Source organism: Pongo pygmaeus, chromosome 6 (assembly GCF_028885625.2).
Source record: "Pongo pygmaeus isolate AG05252 chromosome 6, NHGRI_mPonPyg2-v2.0_pri, whole genome shotgun sequence".
Lineage (NCBI taxonomy): Eukaryota > Metazoa > Chordata > Mammalia > Primates > Hominidae > Pongo > Pongo pygmaeus.
The window spans coordinates 91,419,085-91,442,693 of NC_072379.2; the positions used below are offsets into that span (position 1 = coordinate 91,419,085).

At 35.1% G+C, this 23,609-nt stretch overlaps 1 protein-coding gene across 2 annotated transcripts in view; it reads right to left on the reverse strand.

The window, feature by feature from the left end:
- GRM3 (glutamate metabotropic receptor 3) overlaps positions 1–23,609 on the reverse strand; it is a 226,295-nt gene that overhangs the window by 201,167 nt on the left and 1,519 nt on the right. The window lies entirely within an intron of this gene.

The following is a 23,609-nucleotide window of genomic DNA, read 5'->3' on the forward strand; positions in this document are numbered from 1 at the left end:
TTTTCCAGTCTTAAATCTGGCTGAAATCTTGTCACAGAAAAAGAAACATGATTATGGACATGTCTGAGCAGAGGCGCTCTTGATAGCAGAAGCTAACTATAGTTGTTTCAGAGTTTTTAACACCTGTTCTTTCCCTAGTTCTTAGTGTAGTGTTTCTCAATTGGCTGTCCCCTGGAATCATGTGAGAAGATTTGAAAAATACTGATGACTGGGCCCCAGCCCTAGTGATTCTGATTTAACTGGAGTGGGGTGAGGTGTGGGCATGGAAAGTTTTTAAAGGTGATGTTATGTGCAGCCAATGTAGAGAACCACTGTTTTAGCACATTCACTTTGGGCTTTGATTTGATTACATATTCCATCTAGTTATTTTCTGTAGGTTGCTTGAGGAAGACATGGTCACCAGCTAAAGTCTTGAGTCTTAGATGACTCCATGGAGAAATACTTACTATCTTGGGATAGTAAGACAGGAACTTTCCATTTATTTCTCCTTTTAACCAGCTTAATCCAGGCTTTTCACCCACAGTTATGAGAAAGCAAAGCCTAGCAGGAGCTTATTCTCTGGACATTTGTGAATTTCACACACAAGGGAAATCTAAGAATAAAGCAAGATTCCCAGAAGATACACTTCCTCCCATTTCTAAAATCACCACCTGATGATCAACCAAGCTGCAGGGAAAATGACAATAGTTTGCTTTAGGTTGGGTAGACAGTCTATGCATGGCAGGTGGGAATAAGCCTCTTTCTCAGTGACAGTTACTCTTCCAGGGTAGGAGCAGTCAGCCACAATTCTATTTTCAGAATATATTTTCAGGGTAAGTCTATATTAGGCAGTAACTCACTTTCCTCTTCTCCTCCTTCCCTCCAAGTTTCCCTGCCCTCTAAAGACGGGATCATTAGAAAGGGTGAGAATTGCCCAAGGATTATATGAAGTTGTGGTAGTTGAAGAGAATGCCTCATTAGCATGTGAGAGAAAAGCCCAAACAACACCATCAAAGGGTGTTAAATCAGTCCAATGGGGTGGAGAGAGGGGGTGGTTAGAATTAATTTAAATCACTTTAAAGCCAATGTGAATGAAGGAAGAATTATTTCCCTAGTAGTTATTTAGCCTGCAAGTGAGTGAATGTATGTACATTTTCATGTGAATACAGACTTGATTACCTAAATTTGTTCATAATGATGGCCTAAATAATAAAAAAAAATTTTTGACATTTCACCTGTTCTTTGGAAACCAGAAGAATTCTAAGGAAGCATGGCAGGCTAAGGAGAATATCTGAAACAGTATATTATAACACGCTACTCTTACTAGCATAGTAACAATTGAAATAATGAAGATACACAAAACAGAGCAACAAGATTAGGCACACCTGAGTTAAGAATCTAATGAAATCACTTTTAATTTGTATCCATAAACTGGACAAAAGTTTCCCACCAAACAGGGTCAGACTTGCAGGAGACTGGGGTGGAAGTGGGTAGGAAGGAGAGCGGGAGAGAGCTTTGATTAGCTACTCAAAATCTCCCTTTAAGTCAAGAGTTTGGCTCCCTCCAGTGTCTGCTTAAACAGCCTTCTGTTCATTGAGTGGGTGAAAGTGACTAGAAGGCTTGGTAGGTAATTGTATTGGCTTGCAACCCCAAAAGAAATGCCAGTTGGTATTACAGGATTTTGTGCCTTTGTGCACCAGCCAGCATTTCTCAAGAGTACACCATTAGAAGAGCCGAAAACGTTCTTCAAAATTTCCTGGAGGTTGGGCCTGGGCAGAGGTGACTAATATAAAAGATTGGGGCCAATGCACAAGAATGATTGTTAGCCCTATGATGCTCTATTGCTAGAGCATACTCAGTTTTACCTTTGCTGTCCATCCCCACTCCAGGGAATACCTTGAGAGCAAAATAATGCAGTGTGAACCCCCATTCTTCCCAAGAGTAGCTGGAATATGATGATGTGACTATGTTGAAAACTTAGTCACATAGAGAGATAATATGAGTAAAAGCTTTGCTTAGTGTTTATTGTAATAGCTTACCTCTACTTGATAAAATCAGAAAAATGCAGAACTAAAAAACAATCCTAAAGGATAAATTGAGATTCTTACTGTGATATACACTGGTATTTCTTAACTAAAAGCAAAGCAATCAATACATAATATCATATATCTTAAACCACAGGTATTTCCCTTCTCTCTGCTTTAGGGACCTGGTTGAATCATCCACTATTCTATGCCCTTAATTCTGTAACAATCTGGGCCAGTCAGGGAACTCTACTATTTAGGTCAGATGTGCAAGTACTGCATTGTTAGTTACCTGGTATATGTAGAACATCAGTCATTTTACAAAATAATTTTCAGGGATTTTGACATTTGCAATAGAGAAGATCCACAAGTCTTTGATTTGATAAGTTGCTTCCTGCTGCCTCCTTCCTGTCAGAGGTGCTGAGCTTGAAAATGAGATCAAACTTCCGGAAAGAAATATGCTTTATATAAATGTTCCCACTCATATTATTTCATAGTCGCCTATGACAACCTTAGCGTCAAAGATTTATTCTGGGTATTTAAGTTATACAACAAAATATCTGATGTAAATTTTGGCAAGAAATTCACTAACTGGATAACTTGCCAGGAACAGGTATCCATATGGGATAAACAGAAGTCATGAGAACAGGTAAGAACCTGCTCACCAGGGGCTGCATCTCGAATTAGTTTCCTAATTTGTCCAAACAAAATATCATTAAGCTCATTAGTGCCTCAATCTATCTTTTCAGTAAGATGTGCATCATAAACAAGCCAATTTTCTCATTAAAAAATAGCTAGTTTGGATCCTACAATTCATTAGAAAAAAAAGTGTTCTGAAACTTGAAGAGCTATTTGGAGAATCTGAATAATGAAAACAAATAAACAATAACAAAAAACATCTGGCTTTAAAAGATCAAGTTCTGTTTCATGTAACTTCCAGAGAGGGATAGCTACTTTTAAATATAAAATCCCATACATAACATCACTCAGGTTTTAGTTGATAAAATACCATAAACATATTCATGATTCCACATATTAGTTCTAAAAGACTATTTTATCTTTAAGGTTAAGTGTGTTAATCCTGAAAAAGGTGATGCTTTGTAGATGAAGTCAAGTTTTTGGCTGTTAAAAAGGCAACATGGCTTCTTGAAGTATCATTCCATTTGCTTCTGTGAGTAAGCTATTTTCCGAAGTTAATATTGAGAAAAGGGAAGCTAATCAGGTCATTTTCTGTAGTGAGATACAATATTTTTCCCTCTATAAAATGGGTTATTCCAAAAATTTTATCCTAGGTCCTTCTGCTTATTAAGTGAAGCTTAAAACCTCTAAAGGATTATTTGACTTTCAATAGCTCATGCTTTTGTTAAAATACATTTCAACTTGCTCCTGTAATTAAGATTAACATCTTATGTCTAACTTCATGACTCTCAGAAAGTTATGATTACAATATAACTTAGATAAAAATGATTAGAGGGTAAGAATATTCACAAAATGTGAATGACAGAAAATGTGTCTAACAGCCCACATTATTGTGTAGTCCTAAAACTTGTTCTTCCTAAGATTTTGCCTAATATAAGTAAACGTCTGACACTCTGAGTTAACATTTAAAAATATGCCTTAGTTTCATAATCACTGCAGTGCAGAAGTTATTAAAGCTACAACAGTTCAACATAAAAGAAGCCAGGAAATTTTCTGCATTATTTGGCTTCCTTATAACACATGATAATTTATATAAAATTCTCATTTTCTTACTTTTAGATCACACATAGAATCTTCATAAACAGAAGAAGTATAACATATGGTTTATAGAGAAGACTACAATATGCATAGCAGGATCTAGAAGGAAAATTCCATAAAAATAAGTAGAAAGCATTTGATTAATGGATGTATTTTAATTAATATGCACATGGGATTATGAAAGAGTTGAATTAATGTGATTGATAGTAAGATATTGTTACTACTAGGGCAAAGAAAAAGCAGTTTATGCCAGTGGATATTACTCTAGGTGCAGATTTGGTTTAGCATTGGTAGAAATCAGTTTATATTTAATGAGCACCTATAAAGTGCCAGAGCCTAGTTGGTACTTCTATAGTTCATATTACAAATATATTTTTACACTTATATTTTTATGTGAGCAACATTGTTTTAGATAGTATATTGAAGTCTAGAGAAATTTAATATGACTTTCATGATAGGATAGCTTATAAGTGATAGAATTGAGATTCATAACGTATTCTCCCAGAGCACGTGCAACGTTCATCTACTTTACTTCATTTTCTTTCTCAAATACATTCAATTTGGTAACAGTAGAATAAAACGGAACAAAAAGAATAGATTTCTTCATGTAGCAGGTAATAGTTTGACTAATAAAAACTGTATCTCTCTAAGCAGACTTTCACAGCTACTACAATCAATAATGATAGCTAGAATAAAATTATTATATTGCAAGACTAAAATTTATCTTAGCTATCCTTCTCAGAATTGAGAAAAGGAAATAAGAAAGTTCATCTTTATAATATCTTAAAAGCAATCTCCTCACTGGTATTTGAATAATGCTGGCCAGAACTTCCCAAGTTTAAGGTTGTCACTACCCCTTAGGCCTGGGAGGTTTAATTAAGAGTGAAATTAGTGGTATGTGTGACTTTGGGTTTACTAGCACACATGTGTCAAGAGGAGGCGGGTATGCAGTTGAATCTTGCAGTTGTGTTGGTGAATCACCCTCTATGGGCTTCTCAGCCAAACGTAACCATCATCTGCTTGCATCAGTGTTGTGCAAGCTGTACTGGGTAGAGAAAATTCTGTCATCTCTTTTGGATGAGCCTAGTATAGCTTCTGAATGGATTCTTTGTTACAAAATTCCTAGGATACAATAGAAATTCATCAACACTGGCTTGTTTTTCTTAGTGTGTCAAAAACAATTGAGATAAACAATGTCTAGAATCTGATCTTTACTTCTAACACATAAATAATTTTGAGCTTTCCCTAAAAGGAAGGATATATTGACATAATAGTAGGCACTCAAAATAAATGCTTATTATTGAGTGCTCAATTGATTCATTATATATGTCCTGAACAACTGTAAACACATTAAGATGGTATCTAATATTCCTAACCCATATACCACCAAGTCCTTGCAATTTTTAACTACTAAAATTTTTCTTTATTCACCTGTTATTTCAATGTCTACCATCTTTGTCTAAGCTACCATCTTCTGTAGACAATACAAAAAAATCCCATAACTGGTCTACCTGTTCCATTCTGACCCCTCAACCCCCATCATTCTCCACATTCCAGTGAGGGTCTTTCTTTTTTTAAAAAAAAAATTATGGATGCTCTTATTTCTACTTTAAGTACTAAAATGATTTTCTGTTGTTCTTGGATAAGAACAGCCCTCGACATAATATAGTGCTGCTCTCTGTTCTCAAGGTTCCAAGCCACATTGACTTTTCAGTTGCTCATAGGTGCCATTATCTCTCCTTTCACAGTATCTGTGCTCATTTCACTGAATACAGCTTGATTTCTTTCTCTTCACTTAGTTAACTCTACTCATCCTTTAGTTGTCATTTTTCCCATGAAAACCTGATATCTCTGATATCAAACTCCCTATTTTATGTTCCCACAACATTATCTCTTAATTTTAGCATATATCATAAGTTCAATTTAATATTTCTTTGAGACATATGATTATTCTGTCTCCCTCACAAGATGATGAGCTCCACATGGGCAGGGACTTCAATGGCTTACCATTGCTCTGAGCCTAAAATCTTACAAACTTCTCAACAATGTATCTAAAGCCTTCTGATCTGCCCCCAAGACTACTTCAATCTCATCTCCAAAAAAAAAAAAAAAAAAAAGACATAATTCAGTTGAATTTAATACATATTTATAGATTCTCTTTTGACCCAAGTTTTCCTGCAGAATCCATTGGCTTGCCACGATTAGTGCAAAACTACACAAATTAGTAGTCACTATTTCTACTTAGAATCCAGTTTTCTCAGTTACCTCCAAACAGCTTGTCTCCTTACTCCATAGCAACTTCCAATGGCTTACAAGATGCTAAACACATTGATCAGCTCAGTTTTTGGAATCAAGATTCTAAATGCCTGATATCATCAATTTTCTTATCTAACTTGCCCTCCAGCAGCATCAGTAGAGTTCACCGCTGCCTTGTTCTGGGAAAACTTTCTTCTCTTTATTTGCATGATACCACTTTCTCTTGGCCTGCTCTTTACCTCATTGGCCACTACTGTTTCTTTGGATTGTAACTTCTAGATGTAACTATAAGTAGAAGTACCCTAGGGCTCAGCTTGAGATTCTCTATTCTCATGTATACCTTGAGAGATCTGATAAAATGGTCTCTGTTACTAGATAATAGTTTATAAATAATTTTTAATTTCTAGTAAAAGGTCATTAAGGATTTGCAAAAAAGGTTTCATATTCATTAATTGTATTAAGATATATTTCTTTATACTGGCCTCAAATTTGGGGCAGTTTTTTAAAATTTAATGTGCTGCTTTAACTCATCAGAGAAAAGACTACAAGAGAAATAAGAAGCTATAGCAAAAAAAATCTAAATGGAGAAGTTCACTTTAAAAACTCATGCTACATTTGGTGGCTCTCATCAGTATTTGGGGTTAGGTATGTAGATGCTAAAGAATAAAGGCATGGATACACAAAAGTTTGAACATGTTTGGACAAATTACTAAAGAAGATTGTGTTTCATATGAAATTCATAGCTTCAGAAATTGATCTCTAAAAGTTAAGTATTAAGGAGATGTATTACAGGCAATATCATGAAAATATTTGGTTACATGAGAAAAATGTTTGAGCCAATGACTGACATTATAAGACTCTTATAAATATACAGACCTTAGATATACATAAAACCAAATATTAAAATAATTTATTATCACTAAAATCTATTAATTTCCTCTTGGTGATACAAAGGCAAACACTATAGAAGTTTATTAAAACTTTATGACTGAATTATGGTAATATGCCCTGCTCATTGTAATCTAATAAATATTTATTGAGGGTTCATTGTGTCCAAGTCTTTATTCCTTCATTCCTTCTTCCATTATTTTACTTACTCATTCAACAGTCATTATTTTTAAGGCACTGTCATAGATTCCAGTGATAAAGAAATGACCAGGACATGGCTTTTCTTGCAGTAAATGTACAGAGGTTAATAAGATACCATTCTTATTTTCAAGCAGGGATAATGAAAATATTGAAAGATAATTTGTGATTCTGTTAATGAGATGTTTTCAAAGCATGTGATTTTGAACTTAAAAAAATACATGAAATAGTTTGTCTTTCCATTTGTAGCAAAATAAGAAGCATTTAATAGTAAATTTGGTTAAGACATTTGCAATTATTTTTGGAATACATAGTTAATAAGATAGGCATTTTGTGTGCTTGCAACTAATATGTTTTTTTTTTTAACCCTGATAGCATTCATTTTAAGATTCACCATAAATATGAGTAGTTTTTTGGGAAAAAATATTATTATATAAGATGTGCAAATAAATTGAATTATATCTCAATTACAGAAGCATTAAACTGTGAAAGTAAAGTGCCTGTTATGCTTTATGGAGGAATTATAATAGATAGTAAATCAATTTACTAGCTAATGGTGGTTTCTAGCCTTGTTTGACTTATTGATTGGTTTCATGTTTTTTGATAAGTCATTTAAAAAACACATCTTCCAATTAATTTCAGAACAACATTGGCAGGAAGAAATGTTTTTTATTCTGTAAAAATTGAATTGGTCCCATCTACATTTTCCAGTGCCATTTGATTCAGAGTACTTTTTTCTTCTAAAAATTATCCAAGAATGCTTTGCTTCTTTGATTATATATTTTTCTGACCTTAGGAAAAGAACACTGAAGTTGTGATTCTCAAAGTCTACATTCCATTGAGTACTTAGTGAATTTTTAAAAATCCCAAGCACAGGATCATTAATAAGTTAAACACTATACCTCACTTATTTTCTGTAAGTTCTGTACAACAGAACTATTAGCTGCAGATTGACAGATCCCCAGCACCTACCACAGGGCCCAACATAACAAAAAGTGCTTAGTAAAAGTTTCTGGGAAGGATCGATGGCTGTACCAAAGTATACTAAGTTAAAGTAAATGAAGACATTTTTACACATATGAAGATGTTAAGTAGCCTACTCCCAGTTAAGTAGCCTACTCCCAGTACATTCCCTAAATAATCATACATTGCATCATATTTTTCTTTCAAAAAGCATTAAGCAAATCTAGTTACTAAGAGAATAGAAAAAATACTTTGTTTGGGTGATTCTTAGGCCTCTGTCCATGGTCTCAGGGAAGCCAAGGAAGTCCATTATCTTGTAGACTTTATTGACTGATTTCTGCCTGAAACATTAGATAAGAGACTATGATGCTGTTTATACTCCATTTTCTAATCTTCAAATGTAGAGTTTTAAAATTGTAAAGAAAGATCTTTGAGGACAGGACTTATTTTTCATTTGTTGTTGGTTTTCTGCTTGCCATTCTATACTCAGTGTCTAGCATAATACCAAATTTAATATGTGTGCTCAATTAACACCTGTTGGATGAATGAATCAAAAATGGCATGGCTAAATAAAGGAAACTATTGGAATTAAGATCATGAAGTCAACATTAACTAGCTAACTGAAATAGTATATATGTGTATGAGGATATCCAATTTGAGTATGCTTTAATTTTTACTATCAAAATTAATACTTAGCAGCATCATGATTAATCTGCAAATGCTTAAACCTCCTCTTTGTTAGAACTGCATAGCCTAGTTGATATTCAAAATAGATATAATTTTTACTAAGTGCTTTTTATCATCAAAGCAACCAATGAATCCATGTAACCCACAAGCCTTATACATCTTCATGGATGAGCAAGTTTGGATATTGCAGTCAGACTTCTGATGTCACCAAGGATCTTTCTTTAGGATTATTTGAAACCAAATTATCGAAATAAAGACTATCAAGCATTCTGTTTTTTGTTTTCCTTTTGCTGGTGGATTATTTTGCTCACCTTTTCCTCTTTGTTTGTTTTGGGAATTAGAGTTTTTGAATGAGCCCATGTGGTGTTAAGAACTATCTCTAGATATTGAGTTTACCTTACAAACAAGCAAAAATTCCCAGTCTATTAGAAATCTTCTCCTAGGATACAAGGAAAGGCAAAGTTCAGCTGAACTGCACAATTAATTCGCAATCATTTTTGAATAGAGAGAAAAGGTTGCTTTAAGCTGTTCTGTTCTCCTCCTAGGGATTTAAGGTCAGCTTCAAGAAGCAAAATTACTATTCTTTCAAAGTTGTCTCTCCTGATTTGTATTCCTGTAATTATCTCCTCAGGACCTCTTTTTAACTTGTAAACATAGCTTAATAAATCAATTCAAGGATTAGCTACATGCAAATATACTATTCTGATAGCTAAATGGACAGGTAAAGGAATAAAGTAGGACAGTTTTCCTTCCTGACCAATGATTTCCACCAATGTGTCAATCATTTTTGTTTTACACAAAGGAATCAGACTTTTTGTTTCTGGGAAAAGTGATTTTTTGTTTTTTTTTGCTTCAAATTCACCCCCTTCTCTTTTAATGTGAAGATTAAAATATTATCTTCAAGCAGGGGACAAATTCTGGAGATCAAAAGAACAAATAGTTTGTAAAGAAATAAAGCCTTAAAATGTAATTATTATCATGACAGCTGAGTTTCCAGCTATTGAAATGAGAGGATTTTATGTTAAAATAAGAAGCGTAAGTAATTAGATACACTCTGCTCAAAAACCTATACAATATTTGACTATACTACTAACTTCTATTTCTAAAAAAGAGCTGAATGTCACTTTATTAATCTGTTTCTCATTTTCAAATCAAGGAATATAAGACAGTTATTCCAACTGTTTTTTGCATAGTTTACGTTTTAGTTTTGGGATGCTTTCCTGAGAGAAGCAATATATTCAACTGGTCAAATTCATAAGCTCTGGAGCCAAATGCCAGATCTAAATCCTAGCTATCCTCTTACTATGTTACCTTGTGTTAGTACTTCACTTTCCTCTTCCATAAAATAGGGATCATAATAGCATCATCCTCATAGGGCTACCATGAAGATTAAATGAGTTAACATAGATAAAGCAAATGGAACGGTGCCTGGCATATGTAAACATTCAATAAAAATTATTGTTATTCACAATATCTTCTCATTCTTCTAAAAACGGTGTAGAGGATGTGTGTCAACCGCATTCATTTTGAGAAATATTGCCACAAACTGCATTTAATGGAATACCTTGGGGTGTTATTTACTGGCACTAGTAGGAATTAGTATTAATAAATGGGATTCAAGAATCCTCTTCAATGAAAATGTCTGAAATGTGCTTTCATTAAAATTCAGAAAGGACAAAATCTGCCTCAATGTTGACTTTCTTGGGGCATTTACTCAACTCTGTTTTTATGTTTATGTTTATTTCCTGTTACTCATACCACATGGCTTAAGATGAACAGATAAAATGTTTTCAAAATGCGGACAGGTTGAGGAATAACAAAACACATTTCTAACATTATTATTAATAACCTTGCTATTAAACAGCAATTTAAATTTATAAATAAGACCTAATTACTTTTTTTTTTTTTTTTTTAGTGTAACAGGGTACCGACTCTGACTTGGGATGCTGAATTTTATCTTTAAGTTTACTTATAAAAATATATGGCTAAAAAGAATATAAAAAACAATACTCCAGTTTTAAAGATGAGGAAAATTTGCTCCAGAGTGAGTTAATTAACCCCTGTTCAATTTACCCCATAAAAAGCTTTTGATTTTCTGTATGCGGTACTTACTCTGCTGGGTAATATACACCTGTAAGTGAGCAGGCATGACTTCTGTCTTTTTAGCCCCTATAGACTACGGTGGGGAGAGAGACAATTATAATAAAGTGTGATGAAGGAAAATACAGAGAGTTTGGGGAGTACATAGAAAGAAGAACCAACCTACTATAGAAGGTCAGAAGTAGTATAGAATTTAAACTGAGCCCTGAAGGGGCTGGAGTGGGCCAGTGCACCAGAAAGTTTCACAGCCTATGGGAAGGCCTGGGGAGTGAGAGGGAAGGATGGAACAAAAAGTGTAAGGGCAAAGGGATGAGACATGAATCTCGACACACATGCAGATCACTGTGGGCCAGGTAAACCATGCTTCAATTATAGCAAGAGCAAGGAAAAAATCTTTGGAGAGTTTTAAGCAAGGATGACATGCTTGGATTTGTATTTCTTAAAGATAATTTTGGCTGTAGCCATGTGGATGAACTTAGAGGTGGGTGTAAGATGAAGGTCAAGGAAGCCAGTAGGTAGCTCTTGCAGAGCCCTGGAGAGAGACTGTGTTGGCTTAACCTCCCATCTATAGATAAATGCAATCAAGTCATAGCCACATAGAAAATATTGATTTGATTTGTAAGTCTTATTTTCAAAGAGAATTTTGATTGTTACATTTTCCTGTGACCCAAATTCGTGAAAAATAGCTTAAAAGAAAGACAACTTCCACATTTTCCATTATTAAACTAAGGATTTTATGCATCATGCTCTTTTCTATTGTTGAAGAAGGAAAGTGAATAGCTTAATTGTTTTGGCTGGTATCTTTTTGCCCAGAAGCTGATTCCTACCTACTAGACACTATTCATCTTTATGTCTGTTAGATCCATTCCATGTTTCTTATTCCCATTGCCACTGCCCTAGTTTAGGCCATCATTACCTCTCACCTGGACTGTTGCCATAACTTGCCAACTCATCTCTCTGCCTCCCAAACCTTTATTTCCTCCTATTTGTCTTCACATTGTGCTTTCAGATTCCCCTGCTCAAATGTCTTCAGAGATTTTCCTCTGCCTAGCAGAGAAATGTTAGCCATCATTTTATCTGCTCTGAGAGCTTTATCTTCTGCCCTGACCCCCGTACACTCTAACCTTAAACTAAGCTAGGTTACCTGATGCTCCCCAATTCAATCCCACATTCTAGCTCTCTGTTTTTGCGTAGGTCTAGAATGAAATCCTCCACTTCCTGAAATCTTAATTTTTTAGAGCCCAGGACAGAAGTAAATTTTTCATTATATCTTCCACAGTTATGTCAAACAGAAGTATTATTATCCACTTAGGGGTCTCACAGCCAAGTTCCTGAATTTTCTTGTTACTGTAGGTACACATGCACATATCTCATCTCTCCTATAAGATTTTACATTCTAAGGGCAGGCACAGTGTTTTATTCTTTTCTTTGTCCTCCTCAGTACCTTGCTCAGTGCCTTGAAAGTAGCAGATGCTCATTAAGGATTTATGTCATTAAGTTGATGTCACTTTTAAAGCTAAATTTTTAAATTTGTATATAAAGTTACTCCATTTGAGATCAAAAGTGCCTTCAGAAGAATAGTACCATTTATGGATTAAAATTAAGATTATCACAATTCCTAAAGTGCAACATATTAATGGAAGATATTAACCTGATAATTTATGTTTTCTCATTAAATATGTGTTAAATATTATATGCATTATTATAGACTGCTAAAAATGACAGATAAGATCTTTATTCGTTGGGAGCTAATTCTAGTCAGAGAAACCAGTAAATGTTTTAGCCACATCTTACATTATTTTGTAGACATTGATTCCTATAAGTCTTTATATGGGTAGCCCCCATAGAAACATTTTTCTTGGTTATAAAAAGTAATTTTTTAAACTTAAGCTGTATTATTACACTCATACATTCAATGAGTAACTACCAATACATTAGAAACTAGGTACTTTGCTAATCCTGGTGTTAGTCAAGTAGAAAACAACAGGTATCTAAGCAAGTGAGTGTATTACATTTCATATGTCCTGTAGTCCAAATATGTTCACAAAAATTGGAAATAGTTATGTATACCAAAGAATATAGCATCACAAAGCCCAGTCAATGTAGCTGTTATCCCAACACTTTGGGAGTCCAAGGCAGGTGGATCGCCTGAAGCCAGCAGTTCGAGACCAGCCTGGCCAACATGGTGAAACTCCATCTCTACTAAAAATACAAAAACTAGCCAGCCATAGGGGTGCATGCCTGTAATTCGAATTACTCAGGAGGCTGAGGCATGAGAATTGCTTGAACCCGGGAGGCAGAAGTTGCAGCACTGAGCTGAGATCGTGCCACTGCACTCTAGCCTGAGCAACAGAGCAAGACTCTGTCTCTAAAAAAAAAAAAAAAAAAAAAAAAAAAAAAAGAACATAGTATAGTGTCACAAAATGGGTTGGGTCTTACTCCAGGCTAGGAAATAATAAAGGATGACAGAAGGACCAGCTAACTCTTTGATGCTTTGGCAGTGGAGAAGTGAAGAAGAGAGATTGCTGCATTGGACCGGCCCACATGCTTAGCATTTTTTCCTGCAATATTGTGTTATTGTTTCCTGTGGACTGAAGGTCAGTCATTACTGAAAGGAATCAAACCAATTGAAAGCCTGAAAGGGAAATAGGAATCTAAAAGTAAGAGTCTGTTGCAGTGAGGTGCCGAAAGAACAGGAACGGAGGAGGTGTGGTCAGACGAAAGAAAATTTGTGTCGAGGAAACTGAGGTGAGAAGACCCTCAGCAATAGTGAGAGAAGTAAACACACACACACACACCACAGAGTCAGCCTTAAAAATCTTGGAGTCTAGTGTAAAGTTTGTCAGGTAGGAACTTTTTTCCTATAACCATCTTGTTTTCGCCTACCTTCCACCCCTAACTTTGGAGGTTTCAGAACTTGAGTTAGTAAGAGTGACAAAGAAGGGTGGATGAAACCCATAAGACATTTAAGCTTTCTTTTTCAGCTTCTTACCTGAAAGACACTCCTGCTGGGGATAGAGAAAAGATTCAACTTTAGTGTTCAAAATTTCAATTATTATATTGGTTTAGGCACACTAATTTTTGAATTGAGACTGTTTGCAAGTTAGGGTTTATTGTTTTATTACACAAATGTAATATATTTTACTGAATACCTTTTAAAAGGGCAGTGAGAAATAAAAATAAATTTGCTTTTTTATTTTATTCCGCAATTTACTGTTCTACCTACCTGTTAGTTATGCCAAAGCATTATTTTACTAATCAGGCCTACATACAGTAAGGACCACATGGATGTTTTGAATAAAAATTTATTTGGTAAGACAGATAAAAAATCATTAGTATGAACTTAGATTAAGCAGAACTTTGAAGTTGGACTTAAATATAGGTTTGTAGAAAGGAGGAAGAAAACACATTCTAAATGAAATCATGACTACAAAGATACTCAGATGTATATTTGGTGCAAACAGAAAGGTCTGGGTAGACTATATGTTCATGTTGAGGATGACAGATTGGAAAGATACACCAGGGACCTGATTGTAAAAGGCCTTAATGGCCACGCTGGGATGTTACGTTTAAGTGATATTTATATTTAATGCTTTTAACACCTGGAAAAATCAGTTATTCGTCAAGTTTAACCTGGTAGCAATACTTCCTTTTCCAGCTTCTCTCACTTTTGTACATCCCTCATTCTATTTTCTTCACACCCTATTTGTTCTCTTGTTTATTGTCTATTTAGTGTAAGCTGAATATAAAAAAATTTTTCTACATTATTGTTCATGCTATAATATCTCTAGAACAGTGACTGAACACACAGTAGGCACTCATCAAATTTCTGATGAATAAGTAATTGTATAAGGAGAGAGAGAACAAAGGAGATAAATGGTTAAAGATTGAGAGGACAGTGATGATAACCTGGGCTAAGGTTTTGGCAGTGGTAGGAGAGTAAAGAAGTTGCCATATCATTTAAGAAGGAATCAACAGAGGACTAAACAGAAGAAAAATGTCATGGGCAGTTCCACGATTTTGAATGATTGTATGGAGAAATAATCTTGTTTCTCTTAGAATCAGAAAATAAGGCGCTGGTTGGGGGAGGCAGTGGGCTTTTGGCTTTAGATATGTAGAGACTGCTGTGTGAGTGGGACAGTCCAGTAGAAGTGACATCATCAGGTAGAAGTACTGTAACCATTAGAGCGGTCAAGAAAGCCAGGCTCTGCTGAGACATGGTGTAACTTTCAACAATTTAACAATTTTGTCTCTGAAATGCCTGAGTCTTAAAAAAATTCAAACCATTAAAATGTTTGGGAGAGTGGGGTGTGCTCTGTTTTTTATTGCTTCTCTCTTCATGAAGTCAGCTACTAAGTGCGGCATTCCAGTGAAGGCAAAGAGGGAGCACAGAACCCCTGGGAGGTAAAGCTGGTGGCCCAGGCTGAGCCTCCCCCTCCCTGCTGCCAGTCCCTCACTTCCTCTTCGGCATTTTTCCATGTGGCTCTGAACACTGCTTAGGAAACTATCTTTGGTAGTATTTGTGAGGATTGCCAGCTTTAGCTAAGCAACCATTCACTTGAACGAAGTGGACGCTGAGTGAAGAATGTGTAAGTTGCCAAATGAGGTCCTTCCCCTGCCCCCACGCTGCAGATCTAGAGGGCAGTGGGGAAAGTTGTGACAGAAGTTTTCCCACATCCCCTAGCTCATAAGGGCATAGCTATAAAGACAATTTGAATTTTAAGAGTACAGTGATTCAAATCGAGGAGAGTTTCTAAGAAATAATCTTTCCATTAATGATAATCTTCAAACACTAGTAACTTATCTTTCTAATATATTAATATTAATGATAAAATATAGGATAAAATATTAAAAATGAGAAGGTTTTCTAATAAGAATATCAGTAACTTCTTCAAATACCAGTAACTTCTCTTTCTAATATATTAATATTCATATAATGATAAAATACAGGATAAAAGATTAAAAATGAAATGGTTTCCTAATAAGAATATCCAAAAGTTGTATATTATTATATGTGTTTGCATATCTTATGGGAACTTACTATAGGTAACAGGAAAACTTCCTTTACAATGAAGATAATGAGATTTCTAGAAAATCTATTCATACAACTTATAGAAACTGTGCCTTATTAGTTGAGCTTAATTAGTACTCAGGCTTGTAGAATTTACTTTATACAACTGGTTAATCCAATTAGAATGAACTTGCTGTAGAAAGTAATTTGGTAAAAGAAATTCACTGGATATTCTGTGTATGACCATCATTCTATATGTAATTGTTATGGACCGAATATTTGTGTTGCTCCAAAATTCACATGCTGAAGCCCTAGCTCCCGATGTGATTGTATTTACTAACAGGGCCTTTGGGAGATGATCAGGTTTACAAAAGGCCAGCAGAGTTTGACCCTCATGATGGAATTCATGTATTTGTAAGAGGAGGTGCCCAGAGCACCTTCTCTTCCTCCCAGCTATGGGAGCACAGAGCAAAAAAGTGGCCTGGGAAGAGGACTCTCACCAGGAACTGAATCTGCTGTAATCTTAATCATGGACTTCGCAACATCCGCAACTGAAAAATAAATGTTTGTTGTTTAAGCTACCTGGTCTATGGTATTTCATTATAGCAGTCTGAGCAGACTAAGACAACAATGTTTCTCAAATCCCAAGAATAATCAGAAGTTTATTTACTATGCAGATTCCAAAACTTCAATCTACATGACATTCGTTTCTATTAGCCTGGGATGCATGTGTCCTAGCATTCTTCATTTTAAGTAAACTTCAAAGTGATTCTAATGCAGGCTCTCTGGGCAATAATTTCACAGACTATTTACAGCAGAAGTAAGTAGATGATTTTTGTTGTTGTTCAATACATGGGAGAGTATAAAGAAAAGGAAGAGGTTAACTATTCTTTGTTTTTCAATTTTCCTACCCTTTCCTACTTCAAATGTTCCAGCATTTTCCATATGAGAAGTGGACGTAATACTATTGGCTTCTGGCCGGGCACCATGGTTCATGCTTGTGATCCCAGCATTTTTCGAGGCCAAGGCGGGAGGATCATGAGGTCAGGAGTTCGAGACCAGCCTAGCCAACACGGTGAAACCCCGTGTCTACTAAAGATACAAAAATTAGCTGGGCATGGTGGCGGGTGCCTGTAATCCCAGCTACTTGGGAGGCTGAGGCAGGAAAATCGCTTGAATCCGGGAGGCGGAGGTTGCAGTGAGCTGAGATTGCGTCACTGCATTCCAGCCTGGGCAACAGAGCTAGAATCCATCTCAAAAAAGAACAACAACAAAACAAAACAAACAAGCAAAAATTATCATCTTCCTTCCTGTCTTGTTATATCACATAGCAACAAACACAAATTTAGGACCTTAGAAGAAGAAAAAAAAGTAGAGGGTGAGCACTCTAACACCTCAATCATTTTCCTACCAGGGCTTCATTTGTTCTACAACTACAGAGAAGGCTTGTCTCCTTTCAGATTACTGAATTATGAGTGTTTAGGAAATCATAGCCAAGGAAGGGCTTGTCTTAGACAAGGTCGTGAAGTAGGTAAAAATTCAATAAATTAATTGTTCATTCTGCCTACTCCCTACCAAACCGGTAAAGTTACCTTTTCTGAAAAATGAGCCTATAAATTCAGAATGTGTTGGAGGGTTAGTACACTATGTAGTTCTAGAAATATACGTTCTTTAGTACTTCTTGGATGAAATACTTCAGTTTAAAATTTGGAAAATTTTATGAACCAAGGAAGGTAGTGAAAAAATATATTTTGGGTGTTGGGGGAAGTGGGACTTTTGGCATTTTTCAAAACATTTTTTTCAACGGGAGGTCTTGAACAAAATCTATGGAAGAGATTTGTTAGACATCTAAGTTCATGTCTTGTCTACTAATCAATTTTGAAGTTAGGTATGGTCTGGCTACCAGTGTACTAGTGACCAATATAGTATGGACTGGTCACCAGTCCATATATGTGGATTCCACAGAAATCACTGGGATTAATGCATAAACATGTAGAGGGTCTCTGCTTTTTCAGGAAAAACAAGATGTTCCAAAGTAGAAAGTTAATTATACTCTCTAGGTATCATTTTCTCCTTGAGGCAGATATAAATTCCAACCGTTTTTGACCTTGTAATGCCATCTCTCAGATTGGCATGTATTCTGACATATTTTGTAAAAGCAGCTTCCATTATGTTGTATTCACCAACACATGGTTCGTTGAAACTGTTAAGCAAATATTACTATAATCTATCTGCTATCTATTATTAACAATCAAAAGAAACAGCCTCCAGCAGATGGAGGGGCAGATCTGTGATATCTGTTCCTTTTTTATGTCCATTAATTACTCTAGCACATATCACAAATCAGAGAAAGACCCTCAAGTAAAGATTTGTTTCAGCCCTTTGGTTGTGTGAAAAGAAGTGTGAAAAGAAGTATAAGTTCATGCAATTAAGACAGCAGGTTTCCTGTCTGTGGGAAGTCACTGAGTTCAGAGAATAATGAGATGTGGGTTTTCCTGGAGCAGCACTACCAACAGAGTCTTTGGAATCTCCAGCAGGTCACTTTGCATCTCCTATTCTTAGTGTGTTTAAAATTCATAATCCCTGATCCCTTCCAGTTTCATGCTGTTGTATATATTATGGATAAATGTCCTGATGTGTAAAATGCTGAGAGTTTTCTAACATAAAGATGAACCATTACTACTTCAGCAGGGTAAAGAAATTTGAAAATTTTACTATACTACAAAACCTTTGTACCAGCTTCTTTTCCTGGTGGGAAGTAGGTAGGTTGTAAGAGGAGAGAAACATCAGCATTTTAGCCTCAGCAGAAATCCTATTCACCTCTATCTTGGCTTTTTGTGAGACTATATTCTTGCCACTGTACTAAGTTTTACAGATGATAATGGTCATTGAAATCAGACTCCAAGAAATATATTTTCCTCACACTTTCAGACCTGGTGTCTATTTCTCAGCTTGTTAATCTGTAATCTTCATAGGCTTTTCTATTTTAAAATTTCGTCCTTATTCCTAGTCAATTATAAATAATGTTTTAGTTTATTTCTTCCATTTGCATGTGTCTCTGCCTCTCGGAAGGGACAGTGTCTGGAGTGGAGAAAGATCTCGAGCCTGGGGAAGTCTATTCTAGACTCCCTTTCATTGATTATTGTTTGCCCTCCTTACCAAAGCATGTCCCTCTACTTGGAGCTCAGAAAATACTTGTTGAATGCAATGAAGCCTGGTAAAATAAATAAATAAATTAAAATAAATAAATTAAAAAATTGTGAGGCAATATTGGTAGTAAAGAAAATAGGTCTTAGAATAAGAAAGTAGGTTTTGAATTCCAGTTACAGCCTTGTTAACTACCTGAACTTGGGCAAGTTACTTTATCTTTCTGGGCCTCCGTCTCCTCTTCTGTATAAAATGAGGATCCCAGTACCTACTTCACAGGTACTGTATAGTTCTTGTATAGCAGAGTTCTTCACACAGGGCAGTTGGTTAATAATTATCATCTATTATTTTGGCTTATTATTAGTTTTGTCACCTCACAGCATACAACACTGTCTCCACAAGGCATCAGAATATATACACACATTTAAAATCCTAAATATGAATGCATCTGTTAAGGAACAGACTTTTTCATTTGGTTGATAATTCTAGTAACATTTTCTCTACTCTAAAATTTCAAGTTTGATTTTTGCAGCATTTTCAACTTTACACATGTTTGTGAAACTTTGTGTGTGAACATTTTTTTTGTGTTCTCACTGCATATCCTATATTTTGTTTTGGTCAAAATAGGTACTTAATAAATATTTATTGACTAATTGTTTCCCTATTAGCTACCTTTTCTTTCTGATGATAGACTATTAGAGGAATCTTCTCAAATTTTATACTCCTAATATTCCCATGCTACATATATAGGTTGTAAGTTTTTTTCAAACGATGTATCTAGCATCATGGTTTTGAATTTTTTTTATCTGTTTAGATATCTATACCCTTTCAACTGAATTTACTCAAATGTGTGTATATGTAGTTATACAGTCAATGATAATGAAGTAGTGAAGTAAATTCTGATAAGAAATTAAAGATCAGAGTTACTTTGGGCTTTTTGTGGAGGTGCCTTCTCTATATATGGCTTTATTTTCAAACTGGTGGTGCCTTAATCTATGCCTACATAGATTATATCAGAATGTTTTCCAAGTTTATTTCTCTCCTTAAAGTACAGTGTACAATTTCCAGTTCCATAAAAAGATTGCTCAATTTGATGAAGAAATATTTATTCTGTGTAGGCACAGATTCTTTGGATGCCTCTCTGTTCCAGAGAGAAGCTATAGGTATATTAATGGCCTACATTTTCTATACCAAGAAAACTGATTTTCCTTTTGTTTCTAAGGAAAATCATTTTGAGGGTGCTCTCCACTATGTGATGAATAGCACTATAAAAATACTTTGGGACCTCAGGAGGGAGAGTACTTGTTTAAAAATTGTTTCATGCAGTCTAATTTTATTTGTTTAAAAATACATTAAGTTTCGGAAAGATGTCTCCTCCTTGATTCCTTAACCTAATCCACGTGAGTGTTTCCATATACCGTCGAATGCTCAACAAGCAGTAAGACAGCACTAAATGGTGTTTTTAGATGCTGATTCACCTCCCTCTTCGTTTTATATTTTCTTGACTTGCTAAGTGTAACCTAGGAACTTATTTCCTGATTTATATCATTTACTCCTCTACTGTCTAGCAGAACTTGTACCTCAATGCCTGGAACTTGGAGAAACAATTGAGTGGGATGGTGAGTCTACCAAGATATTTGCTTAAGAATCTTAAAGAAGCCTACACACGGATGTCTTGGAACAAGATTTTAAGTGAACAAAGTGAAAACCTGTTTTTTTATGTTTTTTTCGGGCTTTTCTATTTTTAAAGTAAGCTTCACATATGGTACCTCCATATATATCGAAATACATTCCACATTGATATATGCATGATGTAAGCTTACTTTTCATAATGCAGCACGGTGAATAATTTGGCCTTAATTCTACTGGGTTTTTTAGATTGTTTCAGTACAAAGGGGCTACTGCCAATTCTAACAGAATTACTATGTTGTGCTAACATACACATCTAAACTATATACACTATTACATTCCTAGCACATTCTATTAATTATGGACATCACTTTCATTTCAATAGTGGAATTTACATGACAACAGCTTCTGGGTCTCATTGAAGCATCGGACCAGCATGTCACAAAATTCCCTTGTAGTGTGGGCGTTGACAGGGTTCTGTTGCAAACAAATTTGCAATGAAAATATCTCATAATGTGCATCCACATAGAATATTACTCAGAAAGTATCACCTTAATATTCACATAGGTCATTAATGTCAGAGAAGGTAATTTCTTAACTCTTACATTAGTAAAGTAAATTATTAGGAACATATAGTTATACACATATATAATTGTGTAAAAAATGTCTTAAACATTTAGCAAAGATGTCTGGACACGGAATTGCCATCTTTGTGTTCTCTCCTGTAACTGTGTGAAGCTTTTGTATTTTATAAGTCCTAGAGAAATGTTGGATGGAGAATCTGAATCAGACAAGAGGATGAACTAGTCCAGAAGGTTTATAATAGGAATTAAGTAACAAGATAAAATATAATCAGGGGAAAATTAAACTGAATATCACAACAAAGTTCTTAATAGGGAGAACCATTAGACTGTGAAATAGTCTTTCAAAGACTCTGGAAGAAGTCATTACGTGATCCATTTAAAGTCAGACTGGACTGAAGTACTCCAAAATACAGTAGGCTATGGGGATCAAGCCTACATTAGAAGTAGAAGGAGGGATATGAGCTAATAGTTTTTGCCATCTCAGTGATTACTATGATGATACTCATCTTATGTGTTCAGACTTGGTAGATAATCTTCTATCATTTTATGCTCCTCCTTGGGAGCAATTTCAACAAATACATCTAATGCAGTATTGGATCCATTTAGTGGAGTCTCAAAAGATGTGAGAATGCACAATAAACTCAGTTTAAAATAGCAAAGTGAGACAACTGTGAGTAAACACGTACTCCTTTTTTTGAGAATTACTGCTGGAGAAAACAAGTCTCACGCTGGAACTTTGGCCGCATTCCAGCGTGCGTAACTGAATCCTGCCCTCCTTGTTTTACAATAGTGATTAGGTATTAATTTTCATTTCTTTTGTTTAGTAGAATATTGGGACGATGTTTAGTGCAGGAAAACAAATGGAAAATTCACCCCCAAGCCAATGTGCTACATTTTGGCAGGAGGTAGCTAGTATCCTGGAAAAACATCATGCTTCATTTTGCGACTGATCACTATTAGAAGAATAGACAAGAAAGACAATAGTTTTATTTGGCAAAAAGATAGTTCGACATGAAATAAAAGTGAGGAAAATGTACCCAGGGAAGTTGTAAAATGTTATTGCTGAGAATCTTTCAAAATAAGACCATCTTCAATTGTGTGATTCCAGCTAATCACCTGTCATAGGGAAGTGAAGCAGTGACCTTTTGACAATTACCCCATTCTTTTATTCAATACAAATATTAATTTCAACTTAAACATAAAGCTCAATCAATTTTGTTATATTTGCATTTGTTCAACTTACCAATTTTAATTGCAGTGATATAAAATCAAAGATGAGCTCATCATTTTGATATATGTAATTGTGGGGTAAGTCATCTGATTTATACTCCTTTTTACATGTATACCACAACTTTTTAAAAAGCCCATTGTACAAAAATGAGTGGGTCACAGAGTATATTTTAATTATTTATAATATTTTTTGTTTGTGTGGCTTTCCACACATTTTCTTGTTACTGATCATATATTCCTGAAGTTTGAAAAATACCATTCAATTTAAATAAATAGAAAGACATCTGTTTCAAGCTCCAAAGTGTGGCCTATTCATTGTGCTGGCATAATTTTCTATGATTTAGGTTTCATATTTCACTGGTAAGGGCCTAACTCATAAAACTACAGTTTTATACCTAGATATATAGTATCTAGGGGCAGGAGGGGTTTCAATGCTAAAAGGTACTGTTGCCATATTCTTTTTCATCTAATACAGGTAGATATTCTGGAATTTCAATGTTTTATTTGTTAAAGCATAGGTTTCAAGACTTCCTTTACTCATTTTCCATCCTGAGCTCCTGTGTTACTCTGAACATAAGATAGCCTTTGGGCATGTTTATTCAAAATATCTATGTACTCCTGCTGGGTGATCAAAACCCAATAAGATAGACAGCTAAAGTCTACAGGTGTGAGAAATCTTTGTAAATATAAAACACTACCCATTGTGAAAGGAAAAATAGTACAGTAATTTCTGGTGTACAATAGCTTCCAAATATATTCAAATTCTATTGGGCTGATTTTAGAAACAAGGTACGTAGGAATATAGAATCATACTTATTCATTAGAGTGTCCTAAGCATCTTTGGTAGGAACTGTTAGCCATAGTTTAGCATAGTGGCAATCTAGATGATTTTAGTAATGCCTGTATTGAATATACTTCTGCAAACAATTAGAATTCAGAGAGGAATCTTAAAATGTGTGATCGGATAAACCAAAGTAGACTCCACCCCTCAACCTCCTCCCCCCGACCCACCCACCACAAAGAAACATACTGTAGCTCTGCTGGACAGTTCTAAGAAATTCAAGCAAAGAAACTCTAAGGAACTATTGTTGGTACTTAACTCACACCTACCTCAACTCACATTAACCTCAACTTTGAATATTCCAATATGTACCTACATATAGACCCCAAACATAT